At 41.5% G+C, this 22,171-nt stretch overlaps 2 protein-coding genes across 2 annotated transcripts in view; both read left to right on the top strand.

Annotated features, from left to right (window-relative positions):
• The window catches only part of tnfaip2a (tumor necrosis factor, alpha-induced protein 2a), a 389,724-nt gene that overhangs the window by 148,190 nt on the left and 219,363 nt on the right, over positions 1-22,171 (top strand). The gene's annotated exons all lie outside the window — the stretch shown is intronic.
• The window catches only part of LOC308102504 (uncharacterized protein), a gene marked incomplete at its 3' end in the record, with an annotated part of 55,950 nt that overhangs the window by 27,941 nt on the left and 5,838 nt on the right, over positions 1-22,171 (top strand). The gene's annotated exons all lie outside the window — the stretch shown is intronic.

Below are 22,171 nucleotides of genomic sequence, written 5' to 3'. Positions count from 1 at the left end.
GCACTCCTGCAAACTTTGGAAGCCATTTTTAGCCAATCAGGATGGAATATGAAAAATCTGAAAGACAAGTTTTGTTTAATGACTATAGAGATACTGTGTACCGATTTGCGAGATTTTTGGACAAAATCTGTAGGAGTACTGTCAAAAAATATGTTTTGCACAAATCGGCCTCCTGGTGGCGTTATAAAAGGCCCATGTGAAAAATTCGGGGCAGAAGTTCGGAATTGGCATCCAGGCACAGTTTTGCTGCGATCAAGCCAACGGTGGCGGAGATTAGCTGGTGACAGACGGACACACGGACGGACGGAGGGAGGGTAAAACATACTCTCTCGCCATGACTTTCGGCCTGGCGGAGACAAGATCTACAAGCTCACAACACATGTTAGTGCAACGGGCTGTTTATATGTGCTGTACTGTTTATACTGTGTGTGTGTGTGTGTGTGTGTGTGTGTGGGCCCTGTCTGTAAATAAAACATTCCCATTCAGAACCTATGTTCCAGTGGATCCAATGTAAGTTCTTGTTAACACTATTCAATGATTAAATGTGCATATATAATCCACAGAGGGAACGTTTTTGTTATAACGTTAAAGCTCTATATTCTGATTTTAGCCCGTCTCCAGCTTTTTTAAACAGAATTCTCATCACTTACCAGTTTCACTTCTTTATCTCTGATTTCAGAAAATTGATTATGACCTGAAACGCTAGAGACGGGGCAATGATTAGAATCATTTAGCCATTTTCAGCCTAGCCTTAGTTCCTATTGTGGGTATGTGATACACTCAAAATTTTACAAATATTATAGGGAAAATAGCCGATCTACAAGATCAAAATGTCTCATTGCGAGCGGTCTTGAGCTTGTGGAATGGCTATTTTCGCTACTTATCTGTGACAGTGTGGCAACATAGTGAACATGAGTATAAAAAGGGGTGTACATTATATATTTCAGAGTTTACTTGTTTTGTCAATGTGTAAATAACACCATGCCGTACTTTTGACTTGACATTTTATTGAACTAGCATAAGAATTATAAATAGCAATAAACTCTGAACATATTTACAAAATATCTATAAATAAATATTATATATAGATGTAAAAATAAATTTATCAAATATAAATACAAATGTATACAATATAAATACATGTATAAATCATGAATCTATCAAATATAAAGATAATAAATGAATGTATATAATATAAATACATCTATCAAATATAAAAATTATAAATAAATATCAAATATAAAAATTATAAATAAATGATAAAATATAAATGCATGTATAAATAATTAATATAACAAATATAAACAAATAACAAATAGATATAACCAATGTAAAAAAATATGACAGGAATATTGACAGTGTAGTGCCTCAGTTGACTATAGGGTCACAGGTAAACCAAGAATTGGAACAATACATACAAAACAAAAACATTTTCAATGATCATAGTTCATTTTCCACAACTCTCTCTGCAAGTTCATTTCCCACTGCCTGTTCGGTCTTCCTCATGAGGTTGCAGAGTTGGACTTTAAAGTCAGCCAGATGGGCTGGTGGCAGAGACCTCATGAAGGTTGCCACGCGGAGGCCGTGTCTGCCACAGTCATCTTGCAGGCCCATCAGACTCTCAATGATGGCAGTGCGCCTCTGCCTGCCTGCTTCCATAAGAGCATCTCTGTCTGATGCCCTTTGGTCTAGGGTCGAAAGAATGGTCTCAAAATTGCAAGAGGCCCTCTTCCGCTGCCTAGACCTCGGAGCATCAGACGGAGCAGATGGGGTAGTTGAAGAGCCAGGAGCAGTAGTGGAAGGGCCAGGGCGTGGGGCTGTAGAAGGAGTCAGAGTAGGACGGGTTGCAGAAAAGGGGATGGATGGAGCTCGGCCAGGACGTGGGGCTGCAGTAGGTTTGGGAGCAGGACGGGCAGCAGGAATGGGGATGGATGGAGCTGGGGATGGGGCTGGAGTTGGTGTGTCCAGCACAGAGCTTCCAAAGTCCTCCCAGTTCATTGTGGACAACTCCACCTCTTCATCACTGGAAGGGGTAGGAGACATGGGGTAGGGGAGGTGCTGGCCAGTGTGGCCAGTCTGGCCACCACTAGTGGATGGTTGCTCTTCCCCTTGTGTCTAATATAAGACAAGAAAGAAGAAGTGTTCATGAACAAAATCTCAATATAACGGATACTTCAGCCAGAACACAATAGTTTCAAAATATATTTATACTTTTATTTATTACATGTCAACTATGTTAGCAAATGTCTCAATTCCAACATAATCATGTCATTTGTAATCATATGATATAAACATAGGTGGTATGCATGATTATATATAATCATGCATAATGTTTGTCATGTCATGTCATGTCATGTCATGTCATGTCATGTCATGTCATGCCATGCCATGTCTCTAACCACAAGGTGGCAACGGTGTTCAAAGCATTTGATAATCTCTCATACCATAGCCAGACTTTTTTTAAAGACTACTTTAATAACAGTTTGTACAGAGGTATGGTTTACAATGATTGTGGATAACACAAAAAAGCTATGTAGACAACTCCTAAAGTGAGTCCAACATTATTAAAGTATAGCTATTGGAATCAAATCTCATCTGAAGATGGTGGGTTTATTATGTGTTGTACTGTAGTGCCAGCTACAGGTAATGATTCATGCTGTAATAACGTGAACAACATATAACGTAAAACAATAAAAACACAGCAGTGCTTACCCTGGATTGAGAGATAGCCATATTTGTGGTCGTTTTTCTGTGTTTTATGTGGGGTTCAAGCCACGTGAGCAGGATGTACAGGCTGGGAACCACTTTCTTCTCACCTGCATCGCCACTTTTGCTCTTCTTCAGTCTGTTGCGAGCCTTGGTGAACCTATCCTCGCAGGCTTTGCCATTTCGTTTTGCACGTTTCGCTGGTTGTCTGCAGTGTCTCTCCTATCTCTTGCCATGCATTATATGTTCTTTGTGCGTCTTTATGACCCTTCATTGTCTGGTTATAGAGATGTTCATACTTCCTAACCTCCAAGGCCAACATTTCTTCAAACTCGTCCATTTCCCCCCCTCTGCTTTCTCTCAACTGCCTCTATTCTGTTCTATATTATACCTTTTCTCTCTCGCTTTGTGCCGCTGTCGCTGCCATTTGTCTTTTCCGGGTCTGTTTGTTTGGAAAACAAAGGGGACCGCCCACCCAACTTCTAGGCCAATCACACTGCCCGGAATTCCACACGAGCGACCCAGCGGTGATGCGGTGACGTCGGTCAGTAAAAACAGAGAGATGTGGCAGAATGAGCGGTGGTTGATTCACCACCGCGACTCAGTGACAAGATACACCACAACGGATACCCATGTACCTGTCAAAATACTTCAAAAACGTAAATGAAGTCCACAATCACAACACCAGAGGCTTAGATTTGGCACTAACAAGGGAATTAACTCATTCTCATGCTATGTGAAATTCCCTACCAAAAGGAGTAAAGGAGTGTAAAACCCTACTCACTTTCAAAACTGCCCAAAAAATAAACCTTCAGGAGGCTGCAGTTCCAAACTGGCCCCTGTCAAAGTCTTAACCTAACCCAATTCAGTGATTTAGTCGATACGATACATGAACGATACAGGACAGGTTCATTTAGAACGATACGATTCAATTCAATGATTTAAAATCGATATAGTAACTATTTATTTACCCAAAAATTCTGTGTGAAAAATAAATACCTGGATACTGGATATATACCCCTCTTTCTCTTTTTTCTTCTTAAAAGTACTTAATATTGATAAAATGATTTGATACAATTATTTGCATTGCAAAACGATTCGATGCGATACAAAGTCAAACGATACGATATTTTGCTGTTTGCATATCGATATAGTAGATCGTTGAAAATTCTAAACGATTTGTCGATGCAGTTACTATTTCGTTACACCTATTTATTGTCCTACTGTAATGACAAAGTCTAAACCACTTAAACCCCAGAATCCATATTCTGAGGCGTACATTAGCCCAAAATAGCCGATCTACAAGCTCACAATGCGCCGTGTTGTGACACATTGTGAGCTTGTAGATCGGCTATTTTTGGCAAAGAGTTGTGGTCTAGACAGAACATTTGTTCTATCTATCTATCTATCTTTTCAACTGGTGGTCCGTGGTCCGCGGAGGTATTGCAGGTCGTCCCTGGCCATGCATTAAAACTTAATTTTTTATTATCATTTTTTTTACTTTTAATAACTTACAGGAGTTCTTACTGTATGGTGTGTGTGCTATACGAAATGTGAGCTTACCATAATCACAGTAATCCTTAATCATATTCCATCACGTTCAAACAAAATCACTGTATTTTATTAGATATTATATTGATATTATAGTTATTTTCTCCAGCTCCCTGACATGCATGAACCCCCTATTGTGTGGGGTGGGTCTATGATGGACCCACCACGCACAATAATGGTGGTCCCCAGGTTGCTCTTAGTCAGGATGGTGGTCCCTGGGTCAAAATCAGTTGAAAACCCCTGATCTATCTAATCTATCTTTCTCTGAAACTAAACTTGATCATACGATAATGGACTCTGAGATTGAAATTGAAAACTACAAACTCTTCAGAAATGATAGGAGCATTAATGGGAGAAATGGGGGTGGTGTATGCATGTATGTACATAATGACAATGACTGCATCCTTCGCGAAGACTTGAAGGATGCAGCCATTGAAGCTGTGTGGGTCGAGATCATTTTTAAACATGCCAAACCTGTGCTAGTCTGTACCATATACAGACCTCCTAACCAGACTGATTTCTATGAAAGACTTGAGGAGTGTTTAGCTAAGGTGGAATGTGCGGAGACGATACTTCTTGGTGACTTTAACACAGACATGCTCCGTAAGGAAGCGTCAGTGTATAAGTCATTCAAGGGGTTTTGTCATCGGCACTCATTCCACCAGCTGATCACTCAGCCCACAAGGCTGTGTGTTTCCACTCAAACTACCATAGATCTCATTCTAACAACGGACAAGGACAAAATCCTCAATAGTGGTGTTTCTACCTGTGGCATATCTGATCATAACATGATCTTCTGCACCAGAAAGAAACGTAAACCTAAGACCGGTTTCCACAAATCAGTCACGATCAGAGACCTCAAAAACTATAAGAGTGAGGACTTAGATCACAGGCTAGAGGAACAGGACTGGTCCGACGTACTAAACAGCACACAGGTAGACGAATCTTGGCTTGGTTTCAAAACCAAATTCATTAAAATTTTGGACAGTGTGGCTCCCATGAAAACCATCAGGGTCAAAACCCGCTCGGTACCATGGATGAATTCGGACATCCTTACTGCCATGAAAGTCAGAAACAAAAAGTGTTCTGAGTTTCATAAAGGTAGGATCAAACTCGCCAAATGTTTTAACAAAGGTCTCGAATCCCACGTAGCTAAACTTGAAAAAGAAAAAAACAAGCTAAGAAACAAGGTTAATGGCATGCTCCTATTAGCAGAAAAAAACTTCCTCGATGACAAAATTGAGGAAAATCAAAGCAAACCACGAGAGCTTTGGAAGCTATTCAACAGCCTATTAGGCTGCAGCAAGAAATTGAAAACCAGGTTTACAAACATAAGCCTCAAGGTGAATCACATCCAAACATGAAGTGAGTAAAATCCTCAACTAGTAGGGGGCACTAAGTGAAAAATCGTTACGCGGCGGATAAAAGCATGAAATTTGATACAGATGTCCCTTGGGTCATCCTAAAACATCCTAGAAGGGGTGCCCAAAAAAATTTTAAACAGGAAGTGAGTTATGGACAAAATCCAAAATGGCCACCTAAACTGTTGACCGTTGACTCAAAAGACACCAAAATAATCTCCAAAAAGCATAAAATGTGGCACACATGTCCCTTGGGTCATCCTAAGACATCCTAGAAGGGGTGCCCAAAAAAATCTGAAACAGGAAGTGAGTTATTGACCAAATTGAAAATGGCCGCCTAGTGTTGTCGATTGACTCAAAAGACAACTAAAGAATCTCCAAAAAGTATAAAATGTGTCGCACATGTCCCTTGGGTCATCCTAAGACATCCTAGAAGGGGTGCCCAAAAAAGTCTTCAACAGGAAGTGAGTTATTGACTAAATTGAAAATGGCCGCCTACAGTGTTGGCGATTGACTCAAAAAGCCTATAGAATCTCCAAAAAGCATACAATTTGGCACATATGTCCCTTGGGTCATCCTAACACATCCTAGAAGGGGTGCCCAAAATAATCTGAAACAGGAAGTGAGTTATTGACTAAATTGAAAATGGCCGCCTACAGTGTTGAAAGATGATGCAAGATACCTAAAGAATCTCATAAAAGCATGAAATGTGGTACAAATGTCCCTTGGGTGATCTGAACGCATCCTACAAGGGGTGCCCAAAAAGGTTTTAAACAGGAAGTGACCGCCTAAAGCAGTTGACACAAAAGAAAACATAAAGGGACCCGGACGTCATAAAAGTGTATAATTTGGTACGTACATTGAGTGCTTCTTAATATATCCTAGAAGGGGTTATTTATTTGTTTGTTTGCTTGTTTATTAAACTTTTTAGGAAGGGACCATGTTGAAGAAATTCTAAATGGCTGTTTAAACAGTTGACCATGGCAGTCTGCATATTATGCAGACTCAATACGACAGGTTATGCAGTGCATAACCTGCCGTATTTTGTAGTCTACCTTCTGTTTTCATTTCTACATCACTTATTTATTTTACTTTCTGCATTATTTTTTTATTGTACTATTTGAATCTTCTTTATTTATCTATTTATTTATCATATTCTTATTTATTTTACTCTGCATCTTATCGTACTCTGCATATTCTTATTTTACTCTCTGCATCTTATTTATTTTGCACTCTACATCTTCTTGCTTGTTTTACACTCTATCTTCTCATGTATTTTCTTCTTGATCATTACAGTTTTTTTGTGATTAGTGTTTAGTAACTACATGTATTCATGTGTGCCATTTCGCAATTACCAGCACATTGGCATAATGCTCTGCAAGGTAACCCAGCATCCCGGCATCTACACTTTCTCGAACAGAAGGGCTCAGCTTTGCAGCCACACTTGAGTTCTCTACAAACTTAAGCAGCCTCTGGCAAGAGTGTCCATAAAGGTGTCCACGAATCAGCGACTTTAATCCATCCATATTTGTCAGGAGATGGTAGAGATTGCATAGCTTTCAGGCTTCTGGACCAAATGCCAGATTGGCTGCTCGATTTGAATATTGTAGCAGTGCAGCCCGTGTGGGAGGAGTGTTTTCCATTGAGAGACTATTAAAACTTTTTTTAGCACCCCTTAGGATGCATTCAGATCACCCAAGGGACATTTGTACCAAATGTCATGCTTTTATGAGATTATTTTTTATGAGTGTCTTTTGCATCATCTGTCAACACTGTACACGGCCATTTTCAATTTAGTCAATAACTCACTTCCTGTTTCAGATAATTTCAGGCACCCCTTCTAGGATGTCTTAGGATGACCCAAGGGACATGTATGCCAAATTGTATGCTTTTATGAGATTCTTTAGTTGTCTTTGGAGTCAATAGATAACACTGTAGGCGGCCATTTTCAATTTTGTCAATAACTCAGTTCCTGCTTAAGATTTTTTTGGGCACCCCTTCTGTGATGTCTTGGGATGACCCAAGGGACATGTATGCCAAATTGTATGCTTTTATGAGATTCTTTAGTTGTCTTTTGAGTCAATAGATAACACTGTAGGCGGCCATTTTCAATTTTGTCAATAACTCAGTTCCTGCTTAAGATTTTTTTGGGCACCCCTTCTAGGATGTCTTAGGATGACCAAAAGGACATGTGTGCCAAATTGTATGCTTTTATGAGATTCTTTAGTTGTCTTTTGAGTCAATCGACAACACTAGGCGGCCATTTTCAATTTAGTCAATAACTCACTTCCTGTTTCAGATTCCTTTGGGCACCCCTTCTAGGATGTCTTAGGATGACCCAAGGGACATATGTGCCAAATTTTATGCTTTTTGGAGATTATTTTGGTGTCTTTTGAGTCAACGGTCAACAGTTTAGGTGGCCATTTTGAATTTTGTCCATAACTCACTTCCTGTTTAAGATTTTTTTGGGCACCCCTTCTAGGATGTTTTAGGATGAACCAAGGGACATCTGTATCAAATTTCATACTTTTATCCGCCGCGTAACGATTTGGCCATTTTTTGTGCTTAGTACCCCCTACTAAACATATTCTTCACGACCATAACCTCAGATTTGGTTGAAAAACTACCCCCTCACTCTGGGTGCTATGGTGAAGAGTATGTTGACTCATTTTACGAAAAACAGGGTGTACGCAAAGATGATTTTAAACTCTCCCCTGTGAAAACAGAAGAGGTGTTTAAAAAATTGAGTGCTCTTCATCAACACAGAGCCACAGGCCTCGACAATATCCCCGCCAAATTTCTAAAAGACTCAGCCGGCTCCATTGCTCCAATCATTACCCACATAATAAACCTCTCCATCATACAGGGACGGGTCCCTAACGATTTCAAAAAAGCAAGGGTGACCCCTCTGTACAAAAAAGGAAACAAATTAGACCCTGGCAACTACCGCCCTATTTCTATTCTTAGCTCCATCTCGAAAGTCATGGAAAAAATAGTCTATGAACAGGTCCATAAGTATCTTGCAGAGAAAAATCGAATCTACAAATTCCAATCTGGTTTCAGAACAAACCACTCCACTGACACATGCCTTCTCTATTTGAACGACTCTATCAAACAAGATGTCGACAAGGGCAAATATTGCGGCATGGTCACGCTGGACCTCCAGAAGGCCTTTGACACCGTTAATCACCCAATTATGATCAATAAGCTCAAAGCAATAGGTTTTGATGATACGTCAGTGAACTGGATGAGATCCTACCTGGAAGGGAGGGAGCAAGTGGTGGAAGTAAACGGCACCCAGTCCCCCCCTCCCTGTGACTTGTGGTGTTCCTCAAGGAAGTATACTAGGACCTTTACTGTTCCTGATATATGTGAATGATATGTCATCAGCCTGCGACTGCAAACTGTTCCTGTTTGCAGATGACTCGGCCCTGCTAGTCTGGGCCAGGGACAGGCTGCAGGTTGAGAAAACTCTCAGCTCTGAACTCAACAAGATCTGCATCTGGCTCTCTGACAACAAACTTTCATTACACCTGGGTAAAACTGAATCCATCCTCTTTGGGTCCAGTCCTAACCTTAGCAAGGCAGAGAGTTTCACGATAAAAGTGGGTGATGATGTCATCAAAAGAAAGGATGAAATTACCTACCTGGGCTCCATCTTGTAGGCAAACCTCTCTGGTAACAAAAACGCCGAAAAAGTGATCAAAAATGTCAACCAAACAACACGCTATTTGTGGAGGATTGATCGTCTAGTCAGTAAGAATACTCTGAAGATTCTTGCAGGGGCCCTCATTCAAGGTCATTATGATTATGCATGCACTTCATGGTATCACAACACCTCCAAGGCCTTAAAAACAAGGCTCCAAACATCCCAAAACAAACTTGTAAGGCTACTTCTTGGCCTCAATCACAAAACCCATCTAACCCCTGCTCATTTTGCTAGGATTGGATGACTTAGGGTTGAGGACAGAGTATAGCAACTTGCTATGGGCCTGGTCTTCAAGATACACCACAACATTGGGATCCCCCTGTATTTGTCAAAATACTTCCAAAATGTTAATGAAGTCCATGATCATAACACCAGAGGCAGCTCCACAAATCATGTTCAACCCAGATTTGGCTCAACTAAGGGAATGAACTCGTTCTCATGCTATTCATCAAAAATGTGGAATGCCCTACCAAAGGGAGTAAAGGAGTGTAAACCCTACTCACTTTCAAAACTGCCCTAAAGATACACCTTCAGGAGGCTGCAATTCGAAAATGGCCCCTGTCTAAGTCTTAACCTACCCCCCCCCCCTCCTTCATTTTCCTCTTTTGTATATATATTTTTTCTCTCTTCATACCAGTAACCTGAAAGCTGATTGTATGACATTCTGTATAGTAGTGTGTATATCTGTCTGTCTCTTATATGTCATCATGATTTGTGTGCATGGGGTTCTCATCTTAAACAAGCTGCGTGCTTAACTCTTCCTGTGCCACAGGACGTAAAATACGTCCGTTCTAACAAACGCCCTGAGTGCCACTGAATGTAAAATACGTCCGGGGAAAAAAATATTGCTTTTTTTTTTAATTTGTGTTTCCACTAGATGAAACTCTTCCCCAGCCTGTGACAAAATTTGGGGCTTCTATCATGAAAGAAAACATGAAATCATGCCATCAAAAGTCAGGGTGACCTAGAATCAAAAACATCTTATTTCGAGTTAGAGTGCTTCTGTGTCAGTCATACATAAACATTCTGTGATCACAGCCGCCGTCGACCACGTGATCAAAACAACTCGTGGGAACACAGACACACACACACACACACACACACACACACACACACACACACACACACACACACACACACACACACACACAGAGCGTGGGGAAACAAATCATTGGGGCTTCTTTGATGGAGGAACCACCTGACAAAACAACTTATTGGGACCTCTGTGATCAAACACCCCGACATCAAGTCATGGGGTCAGCTTGGGGACAGCTTCTTTGAAGAAAGGAGACACGTGAGCAAACAAACTTGTCGGGCATCTATCAAACGAACCCGACAACAACAGCCATCAGGACTGATCATAAACAACCTGTGGGGCTCCGAAGATCAAAGGACCGCCGTACACCACCTGACCAAAACAGAAGTTTATAAAAGTTGTCTAGCACGGCGTGCTATGAACTTGTAGACATCTTGGCTCTTATGTCATAATGTGGCGGCAGTGGCTCAGGGGTAGAGTGGCCGAATGGAAGCCGGAAGATTCCCAGTTCGATCCCGGGCTCCCCCAGAGTTGGTGTCGAAGTGTCCTTGAGCAAGACACTGAACCCATAATTGCTCCCGATGTCGATCCTCCACCATCGGTGTGTGAATGAATGAAACATTGTATAGCGCGCTTTGAGTAAGTGAGCACTTAGCGAAGCACTATAAAAATGCAATTCATTATTATTATTATTTGTAATGTACTGACAATAAGGTTACATTTGGTTACATTTGTACATTCTCAAAGTTTGACCTGTAAGGATCCATTTGGTTCCTTTAGTGCACTCTCAGAGTTACAGACCTGTAAGGGTCCATTTGGTTCCATTTGTACACTCTCAGAGTTACAGACCTGTAAGGATCAATTTGGAACCCCCCCACAAATACAAAAAAAGTGTTGTAAAATGTAATATGTATTTTATGGTAATTATGTATTTCTGTAATTTACAGCTAGACCACAGCAAGGAAAGGGGCGTCGTCGTGGCGTGGCCGATCCTCTGCCGTGGTATGAGCTGGGTGAAAAGGAGTGGATGCCAGAGGCCTTCCCATTTACAGCAGATCCCGGACCTCTCAATGGCGCTGCTGAGCTGGACTCAGACATCCCAGTGGACTTTCTCCAGCTGTATCTGACTGACGAGCTTCTACAACTTATCGTTGATCAGACGAACCTCTATGCACAGCAGGTCATTGCGAGCGTCACTAAGCCAAACTCAAGAGTCCATGCATGGACTCTAAATCCACTCACAGTTCAGGAACTGAAAAAATTCTTAGGGCTCCTCTTCCTGACCGGTATCGTTCGTAAGCCTGCCCTGAAAATGTACTGGTCCACAGATGAGGTGTATTTTGCCTCCTATTTTGGCAAGATCATGAGCCGTAATCGGTTTCAGCTGATCCTCAGATTTCTGCACTACACAGACAACAGTGTGGCTGATGAGAAGAGAAGAGTAGCTGACAAAATGTACAAGGTACGTCCTGTTTTGGACTACCTAGTCACCAAATTCAGTGACTTGTATCAGCCAGATTCATCCATCTCAATAGATGAGGGTACCCTGCTCTGGAGAGGTAGACTTTCCTTCAAGGTCTATAACCCCCAAAAGCCTGTAAGGTATGGCATAAGATCTTACATACTGTGTGATTCAGCTACAGGGTACTGTCATAATTTGAATCCATATTGTGGGAAATCTGAAACCCTAGAATGCACAGTACTCGCTCTTCTTGGTACCCTGTCAGGTCAAGGTTATACATTATTCATGGATAACTTTTATAATTCAGTGACATTGTGTCATAAGCTCCTTGATAGGAAGACTCACATCTGTGGTACACTCAGGAGGAGCAGGGGTGCACCACCGGCCATAAACTTGGCTGACAATTCTTCCCTGGCCGTTGGGGAGAGAATTGTCAGTCACAATGAAAGGGTGATGGTTACAGCATGGAGAGACACAAATGTGGTCAGGATGGTCACAAGCTGCCATGAGAACCAGATGGAGAGTGTACCAGCGTGGCGTCGGGTGAAGAAAGGACACCATATTCGAGTGGAAAAAGCGAAGCCGGTCTGTGTGGTCGAGTACAACCACGGCATGAATGGAGTGGACAAACTGGATCAAAACATTTCCTATTATCCCTTTGCCAGGAAGACCATGAAGTGGACAAACAAATTTGTCTTCTACATGATTCAGATATGCATCTTCAATGCCTTCATTCTGTACAAGGCCAAGAATCCACAGGGTGAGTGTAAAACCATGCTGAACTTCACCGAATCTGTCCTCAAGGCATTCACCAGGCCTGAACAGGAATCCGCTGCACCACGCCCAGCCAAAGCAGACCCCCAGAGCAGGCTGTCTGATCTCGGCCATGTCCCTGTACATAACCAGCCCACCCCCAAAAAAGATCATCCACAGAGAAAATGCATTCTCTGTAAGAAGAATCAAAACTTGCGCCGCGACACAATATTCCAGTGTGCTATCTGTCGTGTCCCTTTGTGTAAATTGTGTTTCAATTCCTATGACCACAAAGAGTAGAACAATGTGAACAGTTTTTTTTTGTTGTTATTTTCTACTATTACTATTTAGAGTTACAGACCTGTAAGGGTCCATTTGGTCCTATTTGTATACACTCTCAGAGTTCCAGACCTGTAAGGGTCCATTTGGTCCTATTTGTATACACTCTCAGAGTTACAGACCTTTACTACCATTTTTTTTGTTATTTACTACTTACTACACACTCAGAGTCTCAGAGTTCCAGACCTCTAAGGGTCCATTTGGTCCTATTTGTATACACTCTCAGAGTTCCAGACCTGTAAGGGTCCATTTGGTCCTATTTGTATACACTCTCAGAGTTCCAGACCTGTAAGGGTCCATTTGGTCCTATTTGTATACACTCTCAGAGTTACAGACCTCTAAGGGTCCATTGGTTCCATGTGTATATAATCTCAGAGTTGTGAACTGTTTTATTTTATTGTTTTATGTTATTACTCATTTATCACTTTTTTTTTGTTTACTACTATTATTACTACACTCTCAGAGTTACAGACCTCTAAGGGTCCATTTGGTCCTATTTGTATACACTCAGAGTTCCAGACCTCTAAGGGTCCATTTGGTCCTATTTGTATACACTCTCAGAGTTCCAGACCTCTAAGGGTCCATATGGTCCTATTTGTATACACTCTCAGAGTCTCAGAGTTCCAGACCTGTAAGGGTCCATTTGGTCCTATTTGTATACACTCTCAGAGTTCCAGACCTCTAAGGGTCCATTTGGTCCTATTTGTATACACTCTCAGAGTTCCAGACCTGTAAGGGTCCATTTGGTCCTATTTGTATACACTCTCAGAGTTACAGACCTCTAAGGGTCCATTTGGTTCCATGTGTATATAATCTCAGAGTTGTGAACTGTTTTATTTTATTGTTTTATGTTATTACTCATTTATCACTTTTTTTTTGTTTACTACTATTATTACTACACTCTCAGAGTTACAGACCTCTAAGGGTCCATTTGGTCCTATTTGTATACACTCAGAGTTCCAGACCTCTAAGGGTCCATTTGGTCCTATTTGTATACACTCTCAGAGTTCCAGACCTCTAAGGGTCCATTTGGTCCTATTTGTATACACTCTCAGAGTCTCAGAGTTCCAGACCTGTAAGGGTCCATTTGGTCCTATTTGTATACACTCTCAGAGTTCCAGACCTGTAAGGGTCCATTTGGTTCCATGTGTATATAATCTCAGAGTTGTGAACTGTTTTATTTTATTGTTTTATGTTATTACTCATTTATCACTTGCAACACTTGGAAGTAAAATTAAGTTTTTTATTCAATCTTATTTTTTGTCATTCGTTTGAAAATGACTACTGTATATATATGTCTGCATCACTGGAGCCAAAAATAAAATGAAGATTGACTCTTTTACTCATATTTCTATTCTCAGGGCTGTTTTTGATGAAAAATAGTTTTATTCAACTGCCTATACATAAAAAACGGAACATGCTAGCAACTCACTTTCTTTTCCTGGGCAAAGAAAAGACTCTCATCTTTCTTTTGATATATGGTACGTCATTTTAGTCATAGGACAAAACATTCTGTAGGTCTTTGAAAGTAGATTTCTGCCTGAAAGTTGTCTCCTTCAGAAAAAGGCCTTTATCTCAGGTTTCTATTTTCAGAGGGCTGTGTTTACATGGAAAAATTGTTTTATTCAACTGCCTATAAATAAAGAACGGAACATGCTAGCAACTCACTTTTTTTTCCTACGCAAAGAAAAGAGTCTCATCTTTCTTTTGAGATATGGTACATACTTTTAGTCATAGCAGAAAATATTCTGTGGGCCTCTAAATAGTAGTAAAAATGCTCATACATGTTGGCACTGGGAGCACACTGCCAGAAAACACTGTGGCACTGAAAGAGTTAATGCGATTTCCAGTTTAGTAGACCTTGTATTGTGAATTTTTACTTCCATGTACTGTTATGTACTGTCATGTACTGTTCTCATGTCTTACTAAATAAAGTACATCAATCAATCAATATCATTTATTCAGTGACAGTTACACACACCCTCCACCAGGCGGCGAAAGGCTTTAAGGCAACAGTGAATCCATTATTACGCATGCGTGAAACACGTTACCCTGGAACCGGAAGTGGGAGCTTGTAGCTGGTTCCACGGTGTTGTTGAACAAAGGAGGCGGTGAGAGAAATGTCTCGTCCAACGTGTCAAATAAAGTGTTTACGGCGGTACTTCGGGCGGGAGAGGTGTATTTTGAAAAGTGACGGGCCGTCCAGTGAGGTCAGGGGTCAGAAAAGTGTCCAGCGTCCAATTTGTAAAGGCTATGCACTGAAAATGGCCCTTTTCTGACCCCTGACCTCACTGGACGGCCCGCCACTTTTCAAAATACACCTCTCCCGCTTAGCAGAGAGTGTGGCGGTGTAGAGGGGCTCTCCCCGAACGCGTGCGTACCTCAGAAGTTCCGGCGCCAAGCACCGTCTCCTGTCCAGTGTCCTATTTGTATACACTATTGTCTGAAAAGGGCCCTTTTCTGACCCCTGACCTCACTGGACGGCCCGCCACTTTTCAAAATACACCTCTCCCGCTTAGCGGAGAGTGTGGCGGTGTAGAGGGGCTCTCCCCGAACGCGTGCGTACCTCAGAAGTTCCGGCGCCAAGCACCGTGTCCTGTCCAGTGTCCAATTTGTATACACTATTGTCTGAAAAGGGCCCTTTTCTGACCTTTTCTGACCATTTATCCATTTAGATAAATTATTAATGTTTAAAAAACCGTTTTTGTTACACAGAAACATAATATGTGTTGTGTAGCTTCGTTTAAATGCTTAATTTGTAGTTTTAATGTGCAAATTAACCGTTTTTCTACTCTATTTTTATTTTTAGAGGGTACTCTTATTCTGAAGAGATCGTCCACCGGAAGTCTTATCGTTGCTCCACTATCGTTGCTGACGGAACACAGCTCACTGCAGGTTGGTAAACACATGCTTACATGACGTTCAACACCAGCCTAGCTACACTGAGCTACATGTAGCTAAGATACTTCAGCCTAGCTACTGAACTACATTTCCCAGTAGCTTGGGAGTAGTTTCACTGGCCCTCATTTATCAACGCGGTGCAGCCCAAATAATGGGCGTAGGGCGAGATCACCGCACCTTTCGGCATTTATCAATATATCCTGACGTGGGCTTCATCCTACCATACGCTGAGATCTCACGTCTGGTCGAGACCAGTTGTTGACGTTGGCTGCGCCCGTTTATTCCATACAATACATGAAAAACACAGCTGGGCGGGCGTGTGTGTGTGTGTGTGTGTGAGAGAGAGAGAGAGAGAGAGAGAGGGGGGGGCGTGTGCGTGTGCGTGTGTGTCGAGGCAGGCGGGGGAAACTCTTTCTCATTGGCTTTTGATGTCTTTGGTCGTATTCTGGTCCTTCTTCATGTCGTAAAATCGGGGCGTTTTGAGAATATTTAAGGGCGTGTTATTTAAATGACGCTAGGTTCCAGCCGTGACATTTATCAAGCCTGGGACCAAATGTAGGCTCGGATCAGCTGTGTAGGATTCGTTGATAAATGTGACTTCGACGTTGGTGTACGGCCGAATATATGGAAAAATATACGCCGGTTTATACGCTGCGTTGATAAATGAGGGCCACTGCGTGTTTGCTTTTCCAATGGTTTGCCATCGTTTTCACCATCTAGATCAATGGTTATCAACCTTTTCAGGCCGTGACCCCCCAAAATAATCATATTTGAACTGGGGACCCCCCACCCTGACAAGCACTTGAGTTGAGTTATAACATTTAGATTGACTCGGCACTCGGTTCCGCAGATAAATATTGTGAAAGTAATAACGCATTGTGCGTTGTGAGATTGTAGATCAGCTATGTTCAAGTTATGTGCCTCCTTCTTATATTATTTGACAATTTGGCCAGTGTTTGACCAGTTTTTATAGAATCGTTTTTTTATTACTTTTTTCATTTCATTTTAATAATTTGTTTGAATTAGGTTAGCATGTGGAAAGTAGCAGATGTGAATGTTAAAGGTTTCATGACATGCTGGTTTACAAAACATTATAAGTCTTCATCATGGTCCTTCAAACGTGTACTAAAAAAATTAACTCAAGATTGCTTTATTTGTCATTGTTTTCCATCTGCAAGCACTGAAGCAGTGTTAGAAAATAAACAGAATTGTGCTTCTCCTAGTAAAAGACAGAAGAATTCATAAAATAATAAAAACAAACTATTTTCTAAATATTTATCACGGACATGTAATAGAGCTGTGAGCGCTGTCACCTCACAGCTAGAAGGTCCTGGGTTTGATTCCCGCTGGGGGAGTGTTCTCTAATCCGCGTCATCAGTGCCTATACCCATAGGTGGGGGGTTGACGAAAGGGCCTTTCTGTGTGGAGTTTGCATGTTCTCCCCGTGTCCCCTAGGGTAGGTACCCTCACAAAAAACATGCAGTAATCCTGGTCTCTATACTACCTCTTGGTCATTTTAGTGAAAGGACACACTTTAGAGGCATAAAAATGATTTCAAAAGTGTTTGACATTTATTTTGCGCCTTCATTGACATCAGTCATGTAAACAATACTTGTTTATGAAATTAATAAAATAAAACTGCTTTTGAGCTTTTGATTGTACATTTATCGTACAATCTTTTTGAAAATGTATCGTTTCCAAAGTGCAAGCTTATTTCAGCTCATTTCAAACAACATTTTTCAATGTATTTTTTGTTTTCATTACATTTTTTCAAATAATAATAAATAATAATAATTCAAAGTTCAAAGTGCAACATCAATAATACATTCATCGAGAGCTTCCTTTTCCAAACTTTTTGCCCATACAAGTCAAAATCTTAAGCCACACCTGTATTCATAGCAACAAATAGCAGATCTACAAGCTTTTACTGAGCTTTTACACTTTTCTTTTATGCCATTTATGACAATTTGTGAAAATAAATAAATAAAAATAAGTAAACCAAGTAAAGCAGAATCCCAATATAGGGATGAATGTGAACAGACTCAACCCTATGCACAACAGTGCTGTGAAGTGGTTAGTGTAAAGGCGGTTACACACCGGCGAATATGCGAATATACGCAAAATTCCGACTCGTTCCGAATAATTAAAAGACGCTTTTTTCGCTCCGCGAAACTGATGTGGAAGCTTGCATTGACTTTATAAGGTTTAAAAAAAAAACGCATTATTCGCATGAAAAAAATGGTGTGTAAGGACCTTTAGAGTGAGGTTGGTTGAACATAGTAGCAGCCGTTTCACTATAAAGCACAAAGTGCAAGTCATTTCAAACTAAATGTAACAACAATAAATCAAATAACAATAAATAATAATCATTCAAATCAATAAATTGGTGCAATTAGTGCAAATAAATAAACAAAAATAAAGTCTCTGCCTACATGCCCAAAATAGGGATACCAGGTTGGAAGTGGTTAGAGGTAGTCATCCTGTCAGCTCAGTGCACGCTTATTACATCTAATTCCAAACTCAATCTAAATATTGTGAAAATAGCAAATCTACATGTTAGTTTCCGCTCTTCCTCCCCTCTGTCTGTCTGTCTCTCTGTTCGTCTGTCGCCTATCCCGAGATATCTCGGGATATCCCGAGATATCCCGAGATATCTCGGGATAGGCGGGTAATTCATCCGCTGGTGCCAGCATTTTTTTATCTTAAATTGACGATCTTCGGAGAGCCGCGGAAGCCACGATGTGCACACGGATGTAAACAAAGGCTGTCTGGGGCGTGGGGGACGGTCTCGTCTATCCACCGGAACAAAAATGTTGTAACTGCGATTGGCCATTTTGTTGCTATCGGCCGTTGAATAAGGCTCGTTTTCACCAAAAAATTAAGAAATCCGACTAGATGTGTTTTTCTACAACTCATAACGGAGTGGACGGAAGTGATGTTTTTTGGGATGACGTCACATCCGTCCATTCCTTCTCTCAGAGTCGAGAGATCATTCCTAAGTTGCGTTAGAGCGCCCTCTTGTGAAATTTTCAAAAACAAGAACGTTTTTGAATTGACGTAGAGCTACGTCAATCATTGGCTAGCATAGGACATTTTATTTCCCTCTAATAAACGCTAAAAAAAAAAGTGTCGGGTGGCGGCGGGTACACGATAGGCAGCCAAATCCCTACTTACCCTGTATCAATCCATCCGATCTGAAAGACTCATGTTCCACTCACAATTTAGGTGGCATTTCAAAGGCTTATTCCTTCATTAATCTAATTAAATAAATGTTTACAGTTTTTTTTTGCCTGTAGCCTAGAAGTGAAACAAATGTAAAGTGTTCTCTTCCTCTCTCCAAGTGCATGTTTTCACTTTCACTTATGCTGCACAAAAATACCTGATCTACAAGCATACAACGTGTCACGCAGCAAATATATTTATAAATACAATATTGTCCTTATACAAATATGCCGGCATGGATGTCAGGCTTTATAGTTTATAGTATAGAAAAGAAGCTATTCATTGTATGTAAATTAAAAAAGCAGCAGTTGGCTTCTATTTATTTCACATGTCAGAGTTGCTGGTTAGTCTCCCTAATTTCCCAACCAAAGAGACACCAATGGTAGCTGTCGGGTGTTATTTATGTGTTCCTACAAAGCAACCAAAGGTATGGCACCACCATACAGTATCTTCAAAGCCTGATCCAACCCTACAACCCCTCCCGCTCTCTCAGATCAGCTAACACAGGGAAGCTGTTAGAACCTTTCCTAAAACATCTGGGACAACGCTCCATACGTGCCAGACTCTTCCTTCTGGCTCCCATACTGGAACAAACTCCCCTTGCAATTAGAACTGCAGTCTCAGTCCCAATCTTCCGCCGTAATCTGAAGACTCCTCTTCAGACTCCACCTTAGCTCGTATCACTTGCCGTCGGGTGTCGCTGTTGAGGGATTTTGCCTGACAATCATCGCCTCTGGCCAAAGCATTCAACTGTGACTTAAACATTGTTATACTGTGGAAGTGCGTTAGCCTTGGATCAACACGGTCATTGGTCATAGTCTTGTATCAACGCTAGAAGTGCCTTAAACTCTTTGAACCTCTGCAGCATCATTAGGTAAGTTCATCTTAATACAACCAAACACAAAGTGCCGATTGACAAATCAAGCACATAACGTGCGAGCGGCATAGTTTCAGCCTGCATGAGCATCATAAAAGCTGTGTGTGTGTGTGTGTGTGTGTGTGTGTGTGTGTGTGTGTGTGTGTGTGTGTGTGTGTGTGTGTGTGTGTGTGTGTGTGTGTGTGTGTGTGTGTGTGCGCGCGCGCGCGTGAGTTTACTTTGAAGTAGGCTTGTCTAGGCTCACTTGCTGCGTTTGAATGAAGTACAGTACAGTTGTTAATGCCATCTCTTGCTGTGTGTGTGTGTGTGTGTGTGTGTGTGTGTGTGTGTGTGTGTGTGTGTGTGTGTGTGTGTGTGTGTGTGTGTGTGCGCGCGCTCGTGCGTGCGCGGGCGGGCGGGCGGGCGGGCGTTTACTTTTGAAATAGGCTTGTCTTGGCTCACTTGCTGTGTTTGAATGAAGTACAGTACAGTTGTTAATGCCATCTCTTGCTGTGTGTGTGTCTGTCTGTCTGTCTGTCGTGTGGTAATAGTGTGGCACTATATGGACATCTGGGCACCTCAATGTAAAATTGGCTATTTTGTTCAAACTGTAAAAAAGATAATTGGGGGAAATGGTCTAAAGCAGGGGTCTGTTTTTCAGGCCAAGGACCCCTTAGCTGAGAGAGAGATGAAGCAGGGACCCCCTTAGCTGAGAGAGAGATGAAGCAGGGACCCCTTAGCTGAGAGAGATATGAAGCAGGGACCCCCTTAGCTGAGAGACAGATGAAGCAGGGACCCCCTTAACTGAGAGAGATGAAGCAGGGACCCCTTAGCTGAGGGAGAGATGAAGCAGGGACCCCTTAGCTGAGAGAGAGATGAAGCAGGGACCCCCTTAGCTGAGAGAGAGATGAAGCAGGGACCCCTTAGCTGAGAGAGAGATGAAGCAGGGACCCCCTTAGCTGAGAGACAGATGAAGCAGGGACCCCCACACTACATATTGTATGAAATTGTGTTGCAGATTAAACTCGATTTCATAGATAGCTTCATAGACTGTCATCAGTGTTGTGTAAATGATTTTTTTTTGTGTTCATTTCAGACATTTAATCACTTAAAAATAGGCTACTTAGTACTTGATTTGCTCCCTTCCCCCCTACACCAAACCTCTGCCGAAAATAGCCGATCTACAAGCTCACAACGCCTTGCAGCGAGAGGCGTTGTGAGCTTGTAGATCGGCTATTTTCAGCTAATGTTCCCCTGAGAATAGGGATGCATTGATAGGGTTCAAGTGGTTAATGTAAAAAAAAAAAACATCCTATCACACAAAGATTTGGCGGACCCCCTATAGTAGCTCTGAGGATCCCCTAGGGGTCCCGGACCCCCTGTTGAAGACCCCTGGTCTAAAGTAAACTCTATATGATTAGAAATATTTCTACAATTGCTACAAATTGCTACAAAACCTGTATATCCAGTCATTTTGGGGCATGAACTAGAAGTTGAAGGATAAATTAAGTCTAATAACCGTGCATGTTCACATCATGTATACTTTACTTTACTTAAGACCATTTTTCAAATATAAAATGTTTTAATAAGTTGGGCCTGTTTTAAGACGTGTGTTTGGTGGGGATCTTTTAAGTTTAATGCACAGAAACATCTGGTAAAAATACTTTTACTTTTACTCAGAAAGTAAATTTCAGAGCCTGTACTTTTTTACTTTTACTCGAGTAATTATTTGAATGAGTATTCTACTTTTACCAAAGTACTTCTACTCGAGTACAGAATGTCTACTTTTCCCATCTCTGTCTATTCCTGTTGATTACTGTGTTCTGTATCTCGGCTACATTGAAAATGAGGGCCTGCCCCTCAACTGTACTCCGAGCTGAAATAAAGGTTATGACATGACATGACATGAAGTTCAGATTTTTTGGGTGTGATTGAGGTCATAACCCCCCCCCCCCCCCCCCCCACAAAAAAAACATTTTTTTTATTTTTTTTAAATGAATGTCATTGAACCTTTAATGGTCTCTCATTGTATATCTTTTTCTTAGACTTCCTGCTCCTCCCTGTGTGTAAAGAGAAGGTTCACCCTGAACTGCAGGAGAGGAGCTCCAGTCTGGTCCAGGAGGAACCACAACCTCCACAGATTAAAGAGGAACAGGAGGAGCTACTTCAAAGAACAGAGGATGGTGATGGGTCAACACAGACACTGCTAGCAGTGGAAAGTGATGATGGTGGTGAAAACAAAGAGACAGAGCCTATTGCCAGTACCTCAACTCAA

This window comes from Gymnoscopelus braueri (genome assembly GCF_963280865.1).
Source record: "Gymnoscopelus braueri genome assembly, chromosome: 16".
Taxonomy (NCBI): domain Eukaryota; kingdom Metazoa; phylum Chordata; class Actinopteri; order Myctophiformes; family Myctophidae; genus Gymnoscopelus; species Gymnoscopelus braueri.
This window is presented reverse-complemented; position numbering and strand designations above follow the sequence as displayed.